Source organism: Rhinopithecus bieti, unplaced genomic scaffold (assembly GCF_001698545.2).
Source record: "Rhinopithecus bieti isolate Rb0 unplaced genomic scaffold, ASM169854v2 scaffold_17655, whole genome shotgun sequence".
In the NCBI taxonomy this organism is placed as follows: Eukaryota; Metazoa; Chordata; class Mammalia; order Primates; family Cercopithecidae; genus Rhinopithecus; species Rhinopithecus bieti.
Window position 1 is genome coordinate 1,308,457 of NW_016809081.1, and position 23,685 is coordinate 1,332,141.

The 23,685-nt window shown below is 36.4% G+C and overlaps 1 protein-coding gene across 5 annotated transcripts in view; it reads right to left on the reverse strand.

The window, feature by feature from the left end:
- The window catches only part of CTNNA2 (catenin alpha 2), a 1,170,559-nt gene that overhangs the window by 916,475 nt on the left and 230,399 nt on the right, over positions 1-23,685 (reverse strand). For all 5 annotated transcript variants that reach the window (XM_017888532.1, XM_017888525.1, XM_017888536.1 and 2 more), the window contains exon 3: positions 5,608-5,803. The gene's annotated coding sequence lies outside the window, so the exon portion shown is untranslated. The remainder of the gene's footprint in view (positions 1-5,607; positions 5,804-23,685) is intronic.

Below are 23,685 nucleotides of genomic sequence, written 5' to 3' on the forward strand. Positions count from 1 at the left end.
AGAAATTGATTGTGATTAACTCGCTTTTGCATTGCCTTGTTTTGCAAGAAGCCTTTTCTATGAATGGTTCACTAGCTCGGCACAACTATGCCACGCATGCAGTTGTGCAGGCACCGCCAGGCACTACCACCACTGTAAGTCATACCGGAGGCTACTCAGTCTTCTTCATGGCAACGACTGGGTTAGATGCTGATTCAGCTCTCTAGCATGCCTGCTTGGAAAGGCTGCCGGCTTGCTGCACTAACCAAAGTCAGTACACCATTGCTATATGGTAGTGACACAGCCTGATTTAATAAATTATCAATTATGATAAATCTACTCTGAACATCTATAGCGAGACAGTTTAAAGTTTTTTTTAAATCCCCTGTGATTCATTAGTAAAGACAAATCATCTCCTTAGGTAGAACACAGATAATTGTATGTGAAAAATGGAGAAACTGAAAGCTAAAAGTGGTTTAAGTGACTTTGCTTTTCAGCTAGTTACTTTGGTCAAGACAGTAAGATTAGAAGTTGGATATCCTTCACCACAAACTGCCAATGCTTTCCCCTGATTTCACAGACTCCCTTCCTTAATTCACCTGAGAGACGCCGTGTGGCTAGAGGACTAACGCCGAAAGTGTTCAGGAGAAGAAAGAAATATATACAAGTCTCATTGTTCTATTCTGATACTGTTTAGCAACTTACACTAGGAGATAATACTGGCAATATATCACATACTTTAGTCAATAATTAAACAGGACAGGAAGGCGCAGAAACCAAACACAAACTAGACATCCTGTTGTTTTCGCCAAAGTCGCTAAAGCATACAGAGTTCCTAAGTTTTGAATACAATATCTCTTTTAGACAATTGATTTTGTTACTTCTTAAATATAAATGCTGATCATAGGCCTGCTGTAGTGTGAACGCACCTGGAGAGCAAAAACTTACGCATACCCCAAGAATGACCCTGTATGGCCAGAGGCAGCGTGAATGTTTTGCTGAGCCCTAGGGATCTGGGAGTGGCCACATCCAGAGAGCATCATTTCTTGTTTATGAGTAACATCTGAGCCCCCGAGCCCAGCCGTGGAACATCGGTGTAGAGGGGATTTGGGGGGGGGGGTTGAATGAAGGTTGCCAGGTGAAGGTTGTTAGGTAAATGGTGCTACGTGAAAGTGCTATATGAACTGCATGCCTCTCACAAATGGTTGTGGTTCTTCGGCCCAGCCTGCTGCCACTGGACTTCTCCCCTGTAGGTAAGCCCCCCAATAAAACTCCCTGTCTCATTTGCTGACGCTGGGTCTCTTCTTCGGTCCCGTGATCCTGGCGTCATCCCCACTGGAGTCCATAGGAGTTCAGCACAACACCTACTCCAATATTTTTTTACAGATATAGGGAAATCTTCTACTGGAATATTCTACAGTAAAAATATAGTCACCACTCATACTGAAAACTTTTAGAGATCTGGCTTGCAGCTTAGATTTAAAAGAGAATATGTAAACAAATTCAAATAACACTGTTTAGCCATATGAGATACAATAATAATATAGTTAAAAAGACAATTCTATCTATAATCTTGACAGATTGGGTAATTATAATGAATACTGTGAAACTTCAAAAGAAAACAAAACAGTTGTATATTAAAATCTGAAAATGGACATGTACAATATGAAAATTGGCATTTACTTATGCTGAAAACAAAAAGTGACAATATTTTTTAATAAAAACAGAAACGATGCAATAGTAAAGCTAACAGATTTCATTCCTACAACATGTCATTTAATAAATAAGTCATGTATGGATGCTGGAGGTTGTTTAAAAGAGGTTATTGTTTCTAAATGTCAGTGTGTCCATAATTTCTGAATATCATCTTCCAAATTAGAAAACAGATTTCTATGATAGAAGGAAAGATACTATGTTTTAAAGTTTCCATTAACTAAATATCTCATCCCATTCCATATTCCTTACCCACAAGCTCCTTTCTCTCTACCTCTCTCTGAAAATCAATGCAGGCTCTCATTGGTAAATAAAATTTGGGTAATGGGCAAGCAGGAGAATCAGGTAAAGCCAGATAAGCTAAGGGGATTACATAACAACGAGCTGTGCTAGAGAATGGAAAGAATGGAGATAAGAGCTTCTGGGCATCAAATTCAAACAAGAGACTAAGGACCTTGCTGTCAGGGAGGAGGTGCACGACTCACACCTGAGAGGCATGTGCAGCGGATGGGCGAGACTGCAGAGTGAAAAATAACAAAGCGAATTTTAAAGACTTACCCATTTTTGGGGTTATTTTGCATACTATAGTAATGCTTCCTTGAATTTGACACTGTTCAAGAGAAGCAGCACATGGCATTTGAGCTTTATACAGGTTAGACATAGCCATCATTTCAGATATAGAATTGTTTTGTAACAAGAAATGGATAATATAAAAAGCAAGCTTGAAATATCCTCTAGAAGAGCAACCATTGTTAGCTGTCTTCAATTAGCATCTGTAGAAATTTGTTACTCTAATACTCCTAGGATAGTCTGGTCAAGAACTGTGTTGCTTATTATATCCACAAGAACACCATTTCATGTAAGCTTCAAGAAAATGAAAATATTAGTTTCTACAGAATGTGTGAAAACTAACTTGTAATGACAGAAGAATTCTTAAGAGGTTTTGGAGAATCTAAACGGAAAATTTTCTCATCATAAAAGACAAACATTTTAAAAAGAGGCCCGGGGCCAATCAAACCACTTTCTACCATGAATACCTTTGCTATCTTCATTGCAAAGATGGATTCATGGATGTATAAATTTGTCAAAATTTATCATTTTGTAAATTTTAAGTGCATACAGTTTATTATATGGCAGTCAACCTAAAAAATCCACAACAAAAGAAAAAATAAAACAACTATCCAGCCTATAGATGCATGAAAACAAACAAGCATCCATCTACAGTTCAGAAGGAGTATCAGTTTTCAAATGCACCTGAAAACTTAGATTTCGCATTGCCAAAACACATACACAAATATACTCTGTCCACAATTGATAAAATGTAGCACATTTAACATTGCAAATTAAAGTAATAATTTAAATTAGTATCATAGAAATGAAATTAGGTTTTAGGAGGAAGGAGAGGATGAGGAAGAAGAGGGCAGCATGGGGAATGGTATTTGTTAGTGTGGAAGGAGGGTGGTGTTTCCAGGTACTAAATATCCAGCTGTGAACTGACACAGTGCTAGGTTTGCAGGAAGAATTGGGAGAGACCATTCATTCACCTCTTAATTCAATAATTCAAATATTTAATGAGTACTTAGCATTGCAAATCAATGATTAGCAAAAGAGACATGGTCTGGTCTCTGCCTTTATTAATTTGTAGTATGGCATGAAAGACAGTCACCTCACAAATACTTAATTATCCTGTGAAAAGTACCAAGGAAAGGACCCATTAAAAAGTATGACAGGAGTTTCAGATAAAGTTTCCCTGAGAAGGTATTCTTTGAGCTGGGAAGTGTAGAAATGCGTGAAAAGGACAGCGTATATAAAGGCCCTGGGGCACGAAAACATAGTGCCTTTGAATAACTGAGACAGGAAGCGGTCCATTAAATAGATATTTAGGAGGTAAGACCTAGGAAACTTTACAATAGACTATATTTGGAAGGAAAGGGAAGTAACAAGAATGGCACCAACATTTATGCAACATGCAACTGAATAGATATGCATTGCATTCTTCAAGATAGAAAATGCAAGAGAGAGACCAAGCTTGGGAGTAGGTGTCTGTTCTGATTTCATGGTCCTTAGAACTTTCAACTACAGATACTGCGTAGGACTATATCAAAATTTAAAAACTCTCTGTGTCAAAAGACACAATAGAGTGAAAAGGCAACCTACAGAATGAGAGACAATATTTGCAAATCACTGTCTGATAAGCTGTTAATATCCAGACTATATAAAGAACTCCTATAACTTAACAACAGCAACAAAACCGAACAACCTGATTCAGAAATGGGCAAAAGACTGGAAATATTTCTCCGAAAAAAATATTCAAATGCCTAAGAAGCATATAAAAAGTTCCTCAACATAAGTAATCATTAGGAAAATATAAATCAAATCTACAACGAGATATCACCTCACACCAATTATGATGACACAATTCACAAAATAAAATAAGTGTTGGTGAGGATTTGGAGAAATGGGAACCGCTGTGCACCATTAGTAGGAGTGCACTACTATGGAAATGGTGCAGCCACTGTGGAAAACAGCATGCAGGCTCTGAAAAATTAAAAATATAATGATCATATGATCCAGTAATACCACCTCTGAGTCTATATCCAAAAGAACTGAACTCAGGGTATTAAAGAGAGATCTTTACCTCTGTGTTCATAGTAGCATTATTCTCAGGAGCCAAAAAGTGGAAGCAATGCAAACATCTGTGAATGGATGAATGTATAAACAAAATGTGGTATATACATACAATGGAATTTTGAAACATGCTACAACATGTATGAACCTTGAAGACACTACATTAAGTGAAATAAGCCAGTCAAAAAAATACTAATATGTATGATTCCACTTATAGGAGGTATTTAGAGCAGTCAGATTCATAGAAAAAGAAAGTAGAATGCTGATTACCAGAGGAGGATGATATGGGGAATAGTTTAATAGGTATAGAGTTTCCGTTTGCAAGATGAAATAGTTACGGAGATTGCTTGCTCAACGATATGAATATCGTTAACACTATTGAACTGTACACTTACAAGTAGTTAAGATTTTTTTTTTTTTTTTTTTTTTTTTTTTTTTTAAGAGACAGGGTCTCACTCTGTCACCCAGACTGGAGTACAGTGGTGCGATCTTGGCTCACTGCAACCTCCGCCTTCTGGGTCCTAGCGATTCTCTTGCCTCAGCCTCCCGAGTGGCTGGGACTACAGGCACATGCTGCCATGCCAGGCTAATTTTTTGTATTTTAGTAGAGACAGGGTTTCACCGTGTTGCCCAGGCTGGTCTTGAACTCCTGAGCTCAGGCAATCCACCAGCCTCAGCCTCCCAAAGTGCTAGGATTACAGGTGTGAGCCACCGCACCCGGCCATAGTTAAGATTTTTTGTTGTATATTTTACTACAAATCAAAATTTTAAAATGCTGAATCAACAGCATGATAGCTAGCTAGCTAGAGAGGTAGTTGATTCATTAATGGGTAGCTAGCTTGCTACGTTTGTGAGGAAATCTGTGAACTGATAATATGAATTTGGGACTCGCAGAAAAAGAAGAATAATTCTGTTATAGTACTTTACATTCTTCTCCCCCTTCATCCATAGAAACTTGATTTTACCATGACTCTATAAACATTAGGTCTTCCCATCCCATTCTCTCTAAAACCTGAGTTTGACGCAAAGTCTGTTTTCATTTACCAAGAAAAAACAACTTGAAGATTTTGAAGTAACAGCAGACATGGAGTGTTTGTAGCTGTACCATACTGCAACAACAAAAATATCTCTCTGTACCACGTCCAGCAAACATTAAAAACAAGTGCAGATAGAAAGGAAAAAACGTAAGACTTCTTCTTTGAGTAAATATCCATTGATTCTAAAGAAAAAGTCATTGTTTGCACATCCGTATAGATTCCCCTCGAACAATAATATCATTCTGCCTACCTTGTTTGCGCACATCCTCTACAGCAGCCACCAACTCTTCTTTGAGATCTTGACTCTCCTTAGCGATCTGTTCACCCTTTTCCAGGAAGTTCTGAGTGGCTTGCTCTACAGAGGCAGCTAGTACATGGGCTTTCTTTGACCTCCCTTTCTTTTTACCAGATGGGCCTTTGTTGCTTGTGTTGACAAGTGTAGTCACCTTAAATATAAAAGAAAAACTGTAAAACTTCTTTGCAAAACTGTCTAGAAGTGTCACGTTATCTCATAATTTCTAAATCTCTGTGTTTATTAAATCATGGGATTTCATTATTAAATCATGAATGCACATCACTTAGCCTCATCACATAGCCTTACCAAGGAAAGTGTGGAATTACATGGATTAGCATACAAATAAATGGTTATCATTTATTTCCTGTAGAAAAACAAAAGCACATGAATAATCAGAAATAGCATACTTGCCAGTAGCTCAAAGTTTCAAGTTCACTCACTTTTACAGACTGACAAGTACGGTGCTCCTTGGAGTACCCAGCCTCAGGGTGGCAAGGAAGCAAAGCAAAAATGGAAGTGCCTCTGAGTACTTAGCCAGGAGAACCAATATCCAGTGCTGAGCCCTGTAAGTCAGGGCAGAGATGAATGAGCAATTAATAAATAACGAGTAGCCAACACCCAGTACTTATATGTTATTTTCCAAGGACTTTGGAGACCTTTGCTATTTAGAATTTTATCTTATATAAATAAAATGGTAAATTTTGGCCAGGCGTGGTGGCTCATGCCTGTAATCCCAGCACTTTGGGAGGCTGAGGCAGGCAGATCGCCTGAGGTCAGGAGTTCGAGACCAGCCCGGCCAACATGGTGAAACCCCATCTACACTAAAAATACAAAAATTAGCTGGGCGTGGTGCCAGGTGCCTGTAATCCCAGCTACTCGGGAGGCTGAGGCTGGAGAATCACTTGAACTCGGGAGGCACAGGTTGCAGTGAGTCGAGATTGCACCATTGGACTCCAGCCTGGGCGACAAGAGCAAGACTTCATCTCAGAAAATAAAATAGAATAAATAAAATGGTAAATTTTATGTGAGGGGAATAAATAATTCAGACTTTATGTTTAGTTAACCAGCTACAATTTCTAGAATCATGAGATTTGAATCGATTATCACTCTTTTTCTAAGTATCATAATTTGGACACATATCTCAACTGCCCAACTTCTTTTAACACTATATCTAGAGCTATTTAATTTGCTAACAAGGCTATTAATATCTTTTGAGCAACTTGCTATCTCCTATAAACTTCTGAACCTTTATTTTCCACCAGTGAGAAGTTTGGAGGGGAAATGAATACAACTGTTCCATATTCTGTTCAACAAAAGTTGCCAGTCATGTTCACTATTGTATTTTTTTTTTTTTATCAGCTTCACAAGAATGTAGGTTCTGTGGTTTATTTTCGTTGATATTTACCCTGGTTAGCAGACTAAAGATGTTATTGGAGATTAAGAAAGCCAGTCTACAAAAAAGTTCCAAATGGAGTTAGCTTCTGATGTTTACTCCAAATCCCAGAGCAATCAAAGCAATTACTCAAAGTCACAATTAATATCTGGTCAGTTTATAGAGAAAGAGATAGTACTGAAAGAAAAAAAGGATTGAATAAATGTAAACTAAGATGATGTATGTAGATAGAACCAATACTTAAGAGGTGATTAGTGCAGGGTTGGGAGCTGTCATATTTGGCTCTCTTTTGATTGCTAAATAATTATATACAGTGAACTTAAAGATTCTATAAGGTCATTTAAGTACAAACACTAGCCAAAAAATGGCAAAATCATTAAATATAAGAATATCCGATAATACTGGTTTAGCTGTAAAATGTGTATGCAATGAGGAACACATTGTAATCTTTTCAGTGCCACCCACACACGGCAACCATTAAAAAAAAAGACAGCTTGTCACAAAGATTGCTTTTCTGAGGTGCAGGAAGCATTCTCCTTAATGAGGATTTATTCTAACAATGAACATACTACTCTTCCAAGAACCTCAACTCCCCAGAACAGCCAATACCTGGAAACAAGCACGTAAGTCCCCTAAGCAAACACAGCAACCATCTCTACCATCTGCATTTAGGCCAGGCACCTTTTATCAGAGGAAAATACTCCCTATTCTCACTGAGATGTAATTTATTCTCGTTTTATACATAATTATGAGATGTTTCATAATCTATTTTTTTAGACTTCACAAATGAGAAAAAATAGGGTGGAGAGGAGCTATTAATTTTAGATAAATTGACATTTTTAAGAAGTAGAAGCTGGTAGTGACTCTACCAAAATTGCTACACGACTATAATGTGGGTTCATTTTCTGGAGGGGTTGACACATTTCTAGCCTTCTATATGTTATGGTGCATTACTGCATTAGGCACAGTTTAGGTGACGCAAATAATAGCAAACCAATAGAAAATATCAGTTTTGTGGGGAAAAAGAAACCATGGAATATTACCAGGAAGTTCCTAAGAAAAATGTGATTACTTTCATAAGAAGCAAATCAATCCTCATTTAGTAAAAGCTCTCATGTAGTCATGGTAGAAGAGCACAAAGCGAAGAAAGGGAAAAGAGGCAAATAGAAAGAAAGGGATGGGCTTCCATAAAGGCTCATGTCTTAATCAGCTTGGAATAAACAATTGTCAATGCTTTTCACTGCTATTCAGTGTTTTATTGGAGGACAAATTAATAAATTAGATAAGAAAAAGAAGATATATAAGTATTAGAAGAGTAGACATTAAATTACATCTTAACTTATAGAGAATAGGATTCTTAAGAAAATAAAAAATAATTAAAAGACAAACAAGTCCAACTACTACAAGAGCAAACAGCAAGATGGCTAAATATAATATAAACAATAAAAACCTAATAGAGCAGTAACAAAGGAGAAATGTGATTTTAAATATGCCATTCACAATAAGCATACATTTATATGATCAGAAATAACCGTAACATAACATGTAGAATGTCGCATGGGGGAAAATAACATTTTAGTGAAGAACATAAAAGAAGACCTACATAATACAGAGACATCCCATGTTCTTGGATGGGAAGACTCAAGATTGAAAAGATGTCATTTCTGCCCAGTTTATTCTAAAATTAGCATTCTAGATATTTACATAGCAAATAACCAAGAAAGCCTCTCACTCCGTTCAGATCTCTTTTTACTGTAAACTTAAAATATCCTCTCTTTCAGTTTCGTTCTCTTTTTACCGTAAACCTAATAAACTTTTCAGTAAATTAGGGACAGATTATTTAAGATTAGCATATGCAGGACTCTTGCTCCTCACTTCTGGCCAGTATATCAAATGTTGAAATGGAAGTAGCAAAAGTAGTTTAGATCCATTAGTAGGTGAAAAAGTTGGGTCTGTCTTTTTAAACTAACCACTCTTGGGAATTCTCAACCTAGCCTTTGCTATGCAAATGCACTGATTTAGTCTCACTCTCTTACCTTCCTCCTGAGTTGCCATGTCTGTTCTCTTGCCACCCTATGACAATGCGTGCCACTCTACACTACTGCACACTTTCCTTTTCTCCCACCTGAAGTGTCATTTTTTCCCCAGTATGTTAAAGGCTTTTATTCTTCTTGAGCTGTGCCTATATTTACACCTAAAATTCTGAAAGTTCATATCCATCTACTTCGGTTCTATCTTGTTATTTTACAGGTAGGGAAACCCAGCTTAGAGAAGTTACCTTAGGTGAAAAAAAGAACTTCTTCAAATTCACATGGCTCCAGAGAGACAAAAGGCTAAATTATTCTTGTGTTCTATGCTGTATCTTTGGAACTTGAGAACTCACCATTCTCCTCTTGTTTTTCCTTCTAACAATGAGAGGTTGCTAAAAGACAAAATAATCTTAAAATGTATTTATTCTCTACATTTGTCTCACTACATTTATTTGTGTCCTATTGGTTATCTTTTCATTCAAAGGCATTATTTATATATATTAATGTATATTTATAAATGTCAGTGAAATGTTAACCAACTATGTTATCCTGTCTTCCTGCAGTGCTCTGAAATATCTGATATATTCAAAAGTCTCAGTCTAGAAAATGCATATTAGGGCTTTTTGTGTCAGCTGAAAGTCAAAGAAGGACAAAAGTATTTCAAAAATCTTATAACTAACCAAATAGTAGATCTTAGGGTTCCTATGTAACAATGCTCTTCTATGGGTAAATCAAAGAACAACAAGGAAATTCATTGCTTAAAAAAGAACAAGATCATGTCCTTTGCAGGATCATGGATGGAGCTAGAGGACATTATCCTTAGCAAACCAATGCAAGAACAGAGAATTGAATACTGCATGTTCTCACTTACAAGTGGGAGCTAAATGATGAGAACACATGGACACATAGAGGGGAACAACACACACTGGAGCCTATCAGAGGGTGGAGGTTGGGAGGAGGGAGAGAATCAGGAAAAATAACTAATGAGTATCAGGCTTAATACCTGGGTGACAAAATAATCTGTACCACAAACCCCCTTGACACAAGTTTACCTATATAACAAACCTGCACATGTACCTCTGAACTTAAAATAAAAATGAAATTTAAAAAAAGAAATTTATCGCTCAGTCATGAAGAACCAAGATATACTAAAGATCAGGAATCAAAGATTTTTAGTGAAGAAAGTGACTACCTAGTCCCATGGATCCACCCACCACTTCTCAAGTCAGGGAATATCAGAATTATTAATTCTAATGAATAGTACAGTCAGCTTCTGCATACGAATATAGCTGCATCCACAACTGGATGCCTTAGAGAAGTCAGAGCAGCAGGAACACATTTTGATGAAAAGGTGGGAGCCACAAGGTGGCCCAGTTGCTGGAATTGCAGGTATCTGTGCGTAAGTTTGATATCCAGACTGACACTAGGTCTTGGTAGATGGTACTCATAGACTTTTTAAGTGTCTAACACAGCTTGTTGGCAGTCTTGTAAGAAATGGCTTATTCTGGACTTCACCACTACACAACATATACATGTAACAAAACTGCACTTGTACCCCCTAAATCTGTATTTTAAAAAAGGCAAATGTCAGCATGCTTTCTTGAACATTCATCATAAGCTGTTTTCTTTCAGTGAATGAAAGAGCTTGACAGAGAAAAACTTTTGTAAGCAGACATTGAGAATATGTTACTAGAACATGGGCCCTATGAGGACAAGCAGAGAAATCCAGAAATAAAAGGCAAATGTAAGCACACTTTCTTTAAGATACATCAGAAGCTGTTTTCTTTCAGTGAATGGAAGAGTTTGACAGAGAAATCCCTTTGTAAGCAAACACTGAGAATATGTTATTAAAACATGTTTCTTACTCAAAACAAATGTTTCATTCTATGGAAATCCTTAGTTGGATGTTAAGTCTCCCTCTGCCCCAACCAGGGATTCTCTCTAATTCCCACTCTTAACTTTCACCCAAGGCAAGGATCACTCAAGATCCACACATTCTTCTTTCCTATCCATTTGCAAGCAGTAGGGAGAAAAAAAAAAAGGTGTCCGGTGAAGGGGAGGGGGGGAGCAAAGTCCCTGCAACAAAAACTGGTAGTAATAGCATGAATATTGACACATCTCAAGATGGAGTTCATGTTTTCCAAGGCAGTAAGGAAATCAGTCTTACTTGAGAATAAAGCAAACCTATAAATCATTTGGAAAGTAAAGTTAGATAGATGTAATGGAACAAAACTTTGCAAGGCTTTGAAAGCCAAGTTAAGAAATTCAGATTTTATTAGTCATTGCCAAGTTTCTTTTTAAAAGAAAAGCATGGGTTCAAAGTGTCCATTTCTCTTTCCATTAATTTCTCAGCCCAGTGAAATTTGCTTTAATCCTCTCACCTCCTGTAGCAGATTGCTCTTAAGTTAGTTAACAGGTTGTTAAATCAAATCATTTTTATCTTATAATACCATTCTACCACATTTAGTGCCATTGACTCAATTTCACTTCCTCCTAGAAATATCTCCTGGCTCATTTTCTTAGCAGTAATCATTTCCTTCTCAAATTCATATAGTTTTAAAAGGAACATATATTACCTGCCACCAAACTCACTTATTTCTGCACCCATCTTTATCCCTCCTACAACAGGAAAAGCCTGCTATTACCATCACCCCTTTAACTAATTTCCTAATCACATCCTCCAGTACTGTTGCATTAGCTGTGCCAACTTCCTGCTAAATCTTCAACATCCTCCTCTCTGCAGACTTCCTAACCACAACCTATAAGAATACTCAACTTTGCTCTAGCCCTGCCCCAAATATTTCCTCAATCTCTCTGCCTCTCCTTAAAGAGAAGAAATTCTGCAGGTCACAGGTAAGAATATAAGTGTTCAAGGGTCCTTGGACCTTAATCTAATAATGGTCCCAGGAGAACCCTGGCCAGTGGAAAACTCAGAAATAGTCAGATAATAGGCACCATTGTTTTCAGATATGTTAATGGTGCGATCTGAGTATAAAACTGAGACCCAGGCTGGTATAGACTGCTCATGACCTAAAGTCCTAAAAGTAGACCCACCACTCCTGCACAATGGCAGTAGTGCAGTGGCCAAGACCATTTCATTCACTTCTCTTTCTTGCAATGTGTTGTATTTTAAGACAATTTGTCAACTTGACTATGTCTCATCTACTTGATCAGTACTCTACTTTTAGGCTCTAAAAGCTCAACAGACATGAAATACTTCTTTCTCCAAAATAGTAATGAGCAATAGTCAGGGCATCAAGGCACTTTGTCTTGCAAACGCCATTACACTGATTTTGAAATGTGAGAAGGACCTGAGACTTGTGACAGAGCAACTCTGTCGTTTCCTGAAACTAGCAACAGTGTAGTTTGTCTAAGCCTTACCCATGGGGCAGCCAGCTGAAAAACTTTAGCACACTGATACTCCAAGTGAGCTATGGAGAGCATCAGTGTTATCTAGGCTTGTTAGAAATGTAGAATTACAGGCCCCATCCCAGACCTACTAATAGTTGATTCATATGCATATCAAAATATAAGAAACGCTAAAATTTGGCACAATTATTTTCCAACTTTATCATCCCTAACATTCCCCTAGATTCCTGTAAGAAGGCAAATTTCTGGACTCTACCCACAGAGCTTCTGATCAGGTAAGTCTGGGTGTAGGCATTTTGCATTCGTTGCATACAATTAAGATTTGTATGGATTATAAACTTTACTTTCAGAAACATTTATCTAGGAGTCTAGCTGAAGCAAAAAAAAAATAGTGAAAGACAGAGCAGTGACCTTTTTTTTTTTTTTGAGACAGAGTCTCACTCCGTTGCCTAGGCTGGAGTACGGTGGCACAATCCTGGCTCACTACAACCTCTGCCTCCTGAGTTCAAGCTATTCTCCTGACTCAGCCTCCGGAGTAGCTGGGATTTCAGGCATCTGCCCCCAAGCCCGGCTAATTTTTTGTATTTTTAGTAGAGATGGGCTTTCACCATGTTGGCCAGGCTGGTCTCAAACTCCTGACCTCAGGTGATCTGCCTGCCTCGGCCTCCCAAAGTGCTGGGATTACCAGCATGAGCCATCGCGCCCAGCAGCAGTGACTTTTAACAGGTAAAACCTTCCTCTCATTTTAGGTGCCAAGATACATCATGATTCTTTACAGCTTGGTGAATCAATTCACTGTCTTTTGGTGGGAAAGCATCTCCTCTATTACGCAGGTACAAGGAACTTGGAAAAGTGAGAGTGTACATGTATAAATACGGTGAAATTGTTGAGCTCTCCAGAAAAACCAATAAAGCAGAACCAAGATAACTTGGGCATTGTTTTGCTAGATGCCTAAAGACTCATGCACTTTGCAGATATGAGTAGTAAGTTTTTGTGAATTCTACTGCGGTGTTGCTCTAAAGTAGTTCAATCTTCATGATTACTCAGCTAACACAAGGGAAGCCTTCAATTGTTGCCAAAACCTACAAAGATTAAAATTTAAAACAAGTAAAAATTTAAAAAATTAGAAATTCCAAAGCAAGACATTTTTGGGGTGAATGTTTGAAGACAACATTACAAAAGCACTCTATTCCAGGAGCAACTGAAGATGAATGAAAAATTCCTGAAAGAGGAAAACTTATGTAACTAACTTGAAATATGAAGTTAAGTCCTCATATAGTAATATATTTGATAATACCAAGCTTCTAAGGAGAAATCTTAAGTCAGGTTTTAATGACCAGTTAAAAATTAACTGCCAAGTAATACATCAAAATGATGTTTTTCTTAAAGTATCCTTCCTTGAACCACCTGATTTATTCATTTAGCAATGATAGAGTAAGTGCAAATATGGCTTGTGCCTTTTCTCATAAAATACATAAAAAGATATATGCTTACCTTCTGGTATACTCTATTAGAAGTTATTTCCTAGAGCAGAATATTTGTGAGATTTAAAGAGATATGTATGTTATATGTTGTACACATCAGAGAGAAAGGCAGACCAACAAAGTTATACAAATTCTGGTAAAAGGAGGTGATAATACAAATTTATTTCAACTTCACTAATAACTAAGATAAAACTTTCACAGAAACTACTACAATAGAAACTACTATAATAGGATCTCTTGTTGAATGGATCATTTCTCTCAAGCACAACTTCACACCTTATTTCAGATTAAAAAAGAACAAGAACCACAGTTATTGATGCTTCCACAGCTTCAAAAGTCAGAAACAATGATCTTTTAATGATGCATTAATAATTTATAGAGGGAAAATCCTCAGAGAATTAGTCTGTCTCTTTGTCTTTGAAATTTCCTCCCCATTATCTGATAGTAACTGCATAGAATTCAGATGCATGCCCACTGATACTGAGACCTGGAAGACCAGCTTTCTGAAACCTTGAAGATATGGTCTTATGATTTAATCATCTAAGATAGGACTGAACTGGCACTAATTAATTTTTGCTATAAAGAAAGCCTATAATTAATGTATTATACTTATTAATTATTGTAGATGCACCCTCAACTTTTAAATAAGGCCATGAGGCAAGCCTTATAACTCAGTTGCTGTGGTATATATTTCCTGAAGAAAATAATAGCAAGTAGAATTCAGAAATAATGCCCCAAATAAATATCTATGATTGGGTGAGATATTTTTATGGCCAACATGAACAGCCAGTCATATGTATATTAAAATTTTTCTAGGCTAAATTTTCTGTGGCTGCAAATTATGGAGTAGAGCGTTTGGGAACTGGATCATCCTTTCATGTTATAGGTGAGATGCGATTTGAACTCATTTCCTAGGAAGTGTTTCAGTAGTGTCTATGAGCCAATACAAAGTACAGCAGCCTTTTCTTAACTTTTTTTTTTTTTTTTTTTTGAGATGGAGTCTCGCTCTGTCGCCCAGACTGGAGTGCAGTGGCGTGATCTTGGCTCACTGCAAGCTCTGCCTCCCGGGTTCACACCATTTTCCTGCCTCAGCCTCTGGAGTAGCTGGGACTATAGGCGCCTGCCACCATGCCCAGCAGCCTTTTCTTTATGCACGGATTCTTCAGACGAAACTCAATTTTCCTTAGAGAATATCAACTAATATTTTTTCCAGTCTCTATTAGGGCATGATGTTTCATATTTAAACAGCAGCATAGATAAGCTTCATTCTTGGTAACCTCCAGAGAGTATGGTCTAGATCACTGCCATCCAAAAGCTTGCCTGAGAGAAACATTTAGTTTGTTTAAGGATGTTCAGTCCATCTCTCTCTCATCACCTAGTACAAAACACCAACCACTCTACATTAAAGCAGATAAGCCTGGAGAGAAGAAGTATTATACTGGACACTGGTAAAAGTGTTTCTACTGACTTATTGTGATACCACTTACCTCAATGGGAGGATACTACTGCACAAAGTCATAGGATGCTCACTGTGTATTCTCTAAGGTTATTGATGAGATATTATTGTTGCTCACATTACATAAATTTTTGTTCATTTCAGTACCGAGGATATTGACACTTCTTCTTAAAAACTGGTTTGATTTTATTTTATGATTTTAAGCTGCGTAATAAATTAAGATTTCCTTTTCCTTTTTGTACGGACTTCAAAACAGTTTCACCCAAATTTATGGTCCCTTCAGGAAGGCATATGATGTAATGATGATTGTTAGCAAATTAGTCTCAATCCTGCTCCTTATTTGTTCTTACATTCATTTTGGTTTCTTAAAAGCATTTTCCTTTAATATTTTTTAATCTTTCTGCAGTTTATATATCCTTAAAATTTCCTGAAACCTTTGCTGGAAGACAGTATAATATTTTGTATTTAATTAACTCTAAGGTATACCTTTTCACCACGGTTTAACATATACAAAATAAGAATGAGTGTTACAATCTATGTCATTTTTAAAGATATATTTGACAGAACTTAATTTTTTTCTTAGAGTATCTAAAATATATATCTTACAGTTGATGGCATCTCTGATTTGATAAAACACAATAAACCAAGCAACGAAAAGAAACAAACTTGTTTAAAGGATCTATTGCCAACCTAGGTTATCCTAAAATCTATACAACTTTCAGTGTCTACACTTACAGCCAATGAAAAGTGATGCTCAAAATTAAGAAACCAAAATAATGCTAGATATTCACTGAAGAAGCAATTGCTTAGAACCAAGGATTTTAAATGGGTAATGAGGCATTCCTCTTTTTCAAATTCCAAAATATTTTAATCATTAGTGCCCATCTGAGGAAATCCATGCTGTTGAGAATGTCCCTAGAAATTAAAAATTCAATTCCATTCATGAGTCACTATTTTGCATTTAGTAAGGTTAAAACAAAATAAAACAAAGTAAAGCCAAAGTGTTCCAAGAAAGAGTAGAAACAAATCTGAAAGCACGACAGACACAAAATATTTTCCAGTCAACAGTATGTTAGGCAAAGGATTCAGTTTACCCAAATTCTCATTCCTCCAACATTCATCATCTTTTTGTTGTACTCTTTGATTGACATGGGCACGAGGTTTGATATTTTCTTTTTTTAAGGTTAGTGGACTCCTGCACAGGGTGCACACACTCTACAGGGAATAGTAGACGGTGGGATGCAGGAAAAATATCAAGATGCTATATTGATTTTTGTCTACAAATATAAAACAATGTAGCCTGACTACTGTTTTATATAAGGACTTACACTAGTACCACCACCTATCCCTACCTCAGATGGTCACATGTCACATATGATAAATGGGGTATCTTGAGGTAAGGGTAAGGGTCCACAAATCCAGGAATTGCAAGGGTGACCTTACACTTTGATGTGTACCTGGTAAGTGGATTTAAGTCTTAAATATTCTAGTTTTCACACACACTTGCACACACACATACCCATGCACAGAATGGAACAGACTTTAAAAGACTATAAACTGGAGATCGAAGACAGTACTAAAAATACAAGCATAAGTAAACGATAAGAAAACACATAGTCGACATTAACTTTATTCATAATACAACCTCTTTGTCAACTAGGTTATAGGCTGAAAAAACATATAATCTCATCAGAGCTGAGAAGTTCAAATATGTATTTACATCTATTATTGCTGACAACGAATCTCATCCCAGGGTCCTTACGACATTAGCTCATGATGGTTTAAAGCAATTATGACTTGCAAGTCTTTAAAAAGAGAAAACATCCAGCAAATACAGCCAATTGAGATATATTTGTTGATTTTTATTCTTAGCGAAAAGCAAATTTATTATGTTTGTAATTGTTAGTGGAGAAGACTGCTGGGTGCCACCAACCAACCCACTTCTTTTTCCTGTGGACACAATGTGAGACTATATTTTTCACTCTCGTTTTAAGTTGATGTGGTCAATTGACAAATTCCAGCCAATGAAATGTGATCATCAGTGAGTGCTGTGTGTTCTTCTCAATCTGGCGTATTAAAATCATCCTCCATGTTTTTTGTTTGTTTGTTTGTTTGTTTTTCTCCCAACTGGCAAACTTGGAAGCCAGGTGTTGAAGAAGCCAAAAGCTGAAAGGAGCCTAACTTCCTGAAGTTTCCCTTGGAAGAGAGTGACTTATGGATCAGAAAGACCCATTGAGATATTATGTAGCAAGAAGAAAACTTCTGTTAAGTCTCTGAGATTTTTAAAGATCCTCTATTACAGTAGCTAATATCACTGTATACAGTTAATAAACAGAATGTTGTTTTCAAAAGTTTATGCCATTCTTTTAAATGTCTACTTTTATGTATATTGTGTAATGTATGTAATACATTCTTAGTTCAGGAATGTATGCTAATTTAGAAAAATAAATAACACATACATTCTCTATTTGTATGCACACAAAGATATATACAAACTTTGTTTTACTCTTTTATTATGAAAATATTTTTATTATAACATTTGGTGGATAAAGCTTTGCCTGCCAGTCTCGTGCTTTTTAGGTGAGTTTCACACACTTTTTTCTATGAATTGCTAGGAACATATTCCCCTCCCCCCCCCCCCGCCTGTTTTGTTGATTTTTTGAGATGGAGATCCTCAACTCTGTTTTAAAGCCGCACGGCTGGAGGTTGGGGCAAGTGGCCCATCTTCGGCTTACAGCTCCGCTCCCGGGCCTCACGCCATTTCTCCCTGCCTTCAAAAAGCTCCCGACAGCAGCCTGGGATGCACGGCACTGCCACGACGCCTGGAATACTTTTTTTTTGTATTTTTTTAGTAAAGAGACAGGGTTTTTTTTTCACCGTCCGGTTTTTCCGCCAGGATGGTTATCGATTATCCCTGTACCTCCGATGATTCCGCCCCCTCGGCCTCCCAAAAGCCTCATTTTTTTATATGAAAAAAATTTAAATTGCCAAGTCCTTGTTCTTATACAGTTCTGGGAATCCATTCTCTTCACTTTTCAATGACCTGGGAATAATTCAGTTGCCACTTGTTGGCATCTCTCAGAGCAGAAAACGAACAACAGGGAGACAAATATCACAAATCCAAAGTTTTTCAAGTCAGATTGCAAACTTTTCTTATGGAAAGACCCAACTACTGACTCTTAAAAGAATTATTGAGAATGAAATTTCAAACAGTTCAGTTAATGGCTTTAGTAAATTATGACATTAGTATAGATTTTTTAAATAAGCCTACAAATACAGGCAGATACACTTGGTATGTATATAGTCCAATGTATTTATAAATTTTTCAAATGTTACTTGCAGACTTTAAAAGCTTTTACTCTTTTTAATGTCATTTTAGGAGAAAATGAGTGATTTCTGCTAACTGGGAGAATTTTATCTGAATATTTATTTTCTTAAAGAGACAAACTGCATTTGATGTTAAAAAACAAAAATAAAGTTGTAGAATAAATATTTTTCTGCCACCCTCTTAACTTGAGAGCACGTTAAGGGCTATGGCCAAATGCCTTAAAGATATCTCAAATGTCTGATCATCTCCCTCAATACTTCCAGCCCAAATGTAGCTCACCGACAACCAGCCAGATTTTCCACTCACTAAAATCCTTACCAAACCTCCACTAGCAATGAATTTTCTATTTCTATCCACTCACAAGCATCTCAATGTATCCTTTTCTTTTGGATGAAAAAGATAAGCAAAACCCAACGTATAAGTGAACTCACATCCCTCTAGCACAAACAGTTCTGGTGGGTAGCCACAAGCTATCACATCTCCTCTTGTCTTTTATACCTGTATGGGTTTTGCAGAGGGATTATCAATCACTTTGAATGCTGGATACAGAAAGACACATTAGTCCATTTCAGAAATCAGAAAAAGTTTTTCAGAAAACAGATCAACCACATTTGGCAACACTGTAGATGACTTGAGAATACAGGGCTCACTGAGACCACACTTCAATAAGCAAATCCAAATCATCAATGAAAAACCATCAAAATCATCGTCGAAACACAGGAGATTCAAGTACTTTATCACCATGCCCTGTCCTTATTTCATTGGCTGAAGCTCGTATTTGTTCCTACTAAGTATAGAGGGTAAAGGCAACATTCAAAAGTAGCACAATTCAAAACAAAGAAAATTTCTAGTAACCTAAAAAAAAACCCATATTTTGATATGGGGATTATAGCTTAAATGACACTGACCTTAAAAAGTAACAGTGTTTGATATTAATTTATTTATTCTTGTTTAATATTAGTTTCCTTGATATTAATTTCTTTTAAATTTCATAAAAGAAACATCTAAGGAAAGTATGGATATAAACCTCATTGCATCAAATAAAAATGATTTATTTATTTTTCTCATATTTTTTGTAGTAACCACTGAATTTATTTTTTATTTATTTATTGTTTTGGTCTATCTGTCTGTCTCCGTAACATGAAAGGAATTCTAGCCTATATTTGTGTCCTGTGTATGTGTGTATGTGTGTACACTCTACCTTGAGTTTCATGGTTTTGTCATATAACATATTTTTAAAAATACTTTATCAAATCACGGTAACTATGATATATTGAAAATGTAAATTTCAAGCTACCTTTTAGAAATAATGAAAAGGAGCTTTAGATTCTTAATAAGCTTGAAAATTAATAGCTGGAATTAATACTAAAATGAAAAATATAAATTATTATCATTTCTTGGAATAAAACCAACAATACTAGTCTCCTATAAAGAAAATTATACTTGAAAGCCACAGGGAGCTAAGTTTAACACAAGCCTACTAAGTTCTAGGAAAAAAAAAAATCTCTCCACTAGCATATATAAAACAGTTTCTTCCAAAATCAGAAGCAGAAAATCTCAACAAAATCTCATCCTTCTATTGTTTATTAGTTTCTACTCTAGAATTAAAGTAAACCATGATTAATAATACTACCTTGCTCTTTGCTTAATAGAATGTTAAATACTAAGTGTTCTCCAGATATGCTCAGCTCATTACACATACAGCACATGTTTGTGAGAATAAGGAAATAAAAGTATTATCCCTATTACTCAGAGAAGAAAATCAAAGCTTTGAGCAATTTGCCTGCCAGAAGTCATAAAGCCTATCAAAGAAGAATAATTCAGGTTTTAATTTGTCTGACATTTGTAGTTTATTACCCTAAGATAATGATCAACACATATTTGTCTCATTTTACATAATACAAATTTTTAAATCTATAATCAATTGGTTTTATGGCAAGACAACTGATGTGGCTGCATAATTTTATTACAGTATGCATGGCACACTCCATTTTAAGACATTCCCTTGTTTTTCAAAGAAACAATTACATCATACACTGACATTTTCTGATTTTGATGTGTAAGTGTACATTATTATTCTTCCATTAAATTACAAACTGCTGGTAAAATGCCAGTGATGTGAAAAAAGGCCACATTGATATTTTACTGTAGGGTCATCTTCTTCATGGATAGAATGCCAGCCTTCCACTTGAATGCACTGCCATATTGTCAAGCTACATTCCTTAAGCATCACTTCTTGGAGTCCTCAAGATTCTTGGGAATGTTTGATGACTTAAAGGGGAAATGAGCAGGTTGTAATTATGCTTGTCAAGGTTCTTCTTGTGAACCTTTATTAGGACAACTCACACGCAAAAAGAAAGCAGCTCATTTTCTAATTCAGGATATCATTTCTCTTTAAAACTGGTATTAGCATTTTTGAAACTGCAGAATGGGCCCTGGATAATTAGTACGGAAGCATTCAATACTGCAGAGTGAAATGTCAGTGACAGGAAGCAGCATGGGGTAGGGGACAGAAACAATACAGAATTTGGAACTTGCCGTTTCTTACTTAGGTGACAAATGATTGAATCTGAGACTCAGCTTCCTATTAAGAAAAATGAAGACGATAATATACACCTTATAGGGATGCTGTGAAGCTTAAGTAAGACAGTTTATTTAAGGAACTTAGCTCTGTAACTAAAGGAATGCTCCAAAAAATAATATTGAACATACAACCACAAGGGGAAAGAGTGCTGGACATGAGGTCAGAATAATTGAACTTGAGCCCCAGACCAGCCACTTACTCACTGTATAAAATTGAGTTCAATTAATCTCTTTGGGATTCATTTTGTCGGCTATAAATTAAAATTATCCTTAAGTTACTTCAAATTTCTACATTCTATGTGCTAATAAAGTAAAATTCTTGACTTCTGGTTCATGATGGTAAGTTTTATATACAAATATCTGAAATCTGTTCTCTGTATTCACTGAGATAAACTAAAATAAATGGGATAGTATTGATTTTCAATGAATTTTTAGGTCAAAATTAAGAGGGATTCACAAAAGAATATCAGAGATCTCCTTTTCTGATACCTTTCCAAGTCATTTAGGTGGCTAAGCTAAAGACATTCTGGGGCTTACAGGGAGTCCTGCGGATCTCAGGACCACTCCTGTCTTTCATCCAAGTATTTTATGGAATTCCTCAACACATGCCATGCTTATTTTCATATATACTCTTTCTTTTGTTCTAATGTGTTTTTAATAAGCTTTCAATCTGATTATATTTGTATAGTACCACTAAATTAGCTTAATTACAAAGTCTAATCTTTTGTTTTAAGCAATGCATAATTCCCATGTTTTTTTTTTTACATTTTCATACAGAAATGTGCAAAACAGTTCAACAATTTTTCAAATTAAAGTTATATTTTTAGCAATGTGCTAGTGATTTTGAGAAGTCGAGCGTTTGTTAAGCAAGAAAGTCTAAGACAGGTGTTTAATTGGACTAATTAAGCAACATGTAGTCACTTCCGGTTTTCATTTGCTCTTTGTGAATGCAGATAAGCAACACAGTGATTGCCTAATTACACTATTTAAAACCGAGTCACTTTTTATAGCCAAAGATTTTTTTTTAACCAACAATAACAAATCCAAAACCTAATATGTAGTCTGAAGTCTCATATATTTCCTCATGTTCTAGCCATCATTTTATAAGTAAATCAATCAACCTAACTATGCCAATAGGCAGATAGAATCTCTTTACCCCATTTTAAAAGATATGCCTTGTTTTCCAAAGAAATACTTACATCATATACTGAAATATTATTATTTTGATATGTAAGTGTACATTATAATTCTCCCATTACACCAGTGGTCCCTAACTTTTTTGGCACCAGGGACGGGTTTCATGGACAACAATTTTTCCACCAGGAGGAATGTGTCGGAGGGAGGAGGGGTGGTTTCAGGATGAAACTGTTCCACCTCAGATCAGGCATTTGTTGTTATAAGAAGCATGCAACCTAGATCCCTTGCATGTGCAAGTCACAATGGGGTTTGTGCTGGTATGAGAATCTAATGCCCCCGCTGATCTGACAGGAGGCAGAGCTCAGGTGGTAAGGCTCACATGCCCATCACTCACCTCCTGCTATGGGTTCCTAACAGGCCATGGACAGGTACTGGTCCACAACCACGGGTTGGAGACTTCTGAATTAAACCACAAACTACTTAAAACACAAACTATAATAGTACAAACTAAATATTTTATCTATATATATATATATATATACATACACACACACACACACACACACACACACACACACACACACATTCATATCTCTATCTATTGACTGATGGACCAAAAGAAAGCTGCGTAGATGTGAACATGAAATTCAACAGAAGCTCATTTCAGTGTTTTCTAATCACCAGGATTACACCAATTTAGTGTCAAAGGTTAAGAGTATGTCTTCTACAAATGAAAACAGATTTAGAAAAAGGCTATGCCTGGTAAACTGCAAACTGCTGGCTTTTACATGGCCTGTGTGCCTAAACCCAAGTTTGCTCAATCTCAAACCCTGTACTTGCAGATCTGCAGACCTAAGGTCACCTGGCAGAGGGAGAAATATCCAGACAGCCGGATTCACATGCATTTCCTTAGTAAGATCAGTGGACTCTCATCATTCACTCACTGTGTTTCAACTGCTTCCTCCTGGACTCACACAACAGATGCTGGACGCAGGCAGCAGGAGAAAGAAGGATTATAAATGACCTATGGAAAAAAAATCTATAGGTGGTAAAGTTTTTGTAGAAAGGAACTGGGGAGCATCTTCAAGGTTTCAAGGTGCAAGCACTGACAATTTAGAAAGAAACTATAATGTGAAGAAGGATGGAAAAAGAGGACAGGAAATGACAGTAGACAGTCTTTTCTAGGGAGTACATGATTAGATTTTTTAAAAACTTTATTTATTTATTTATTTATTTATTTATTTATTTTTTAA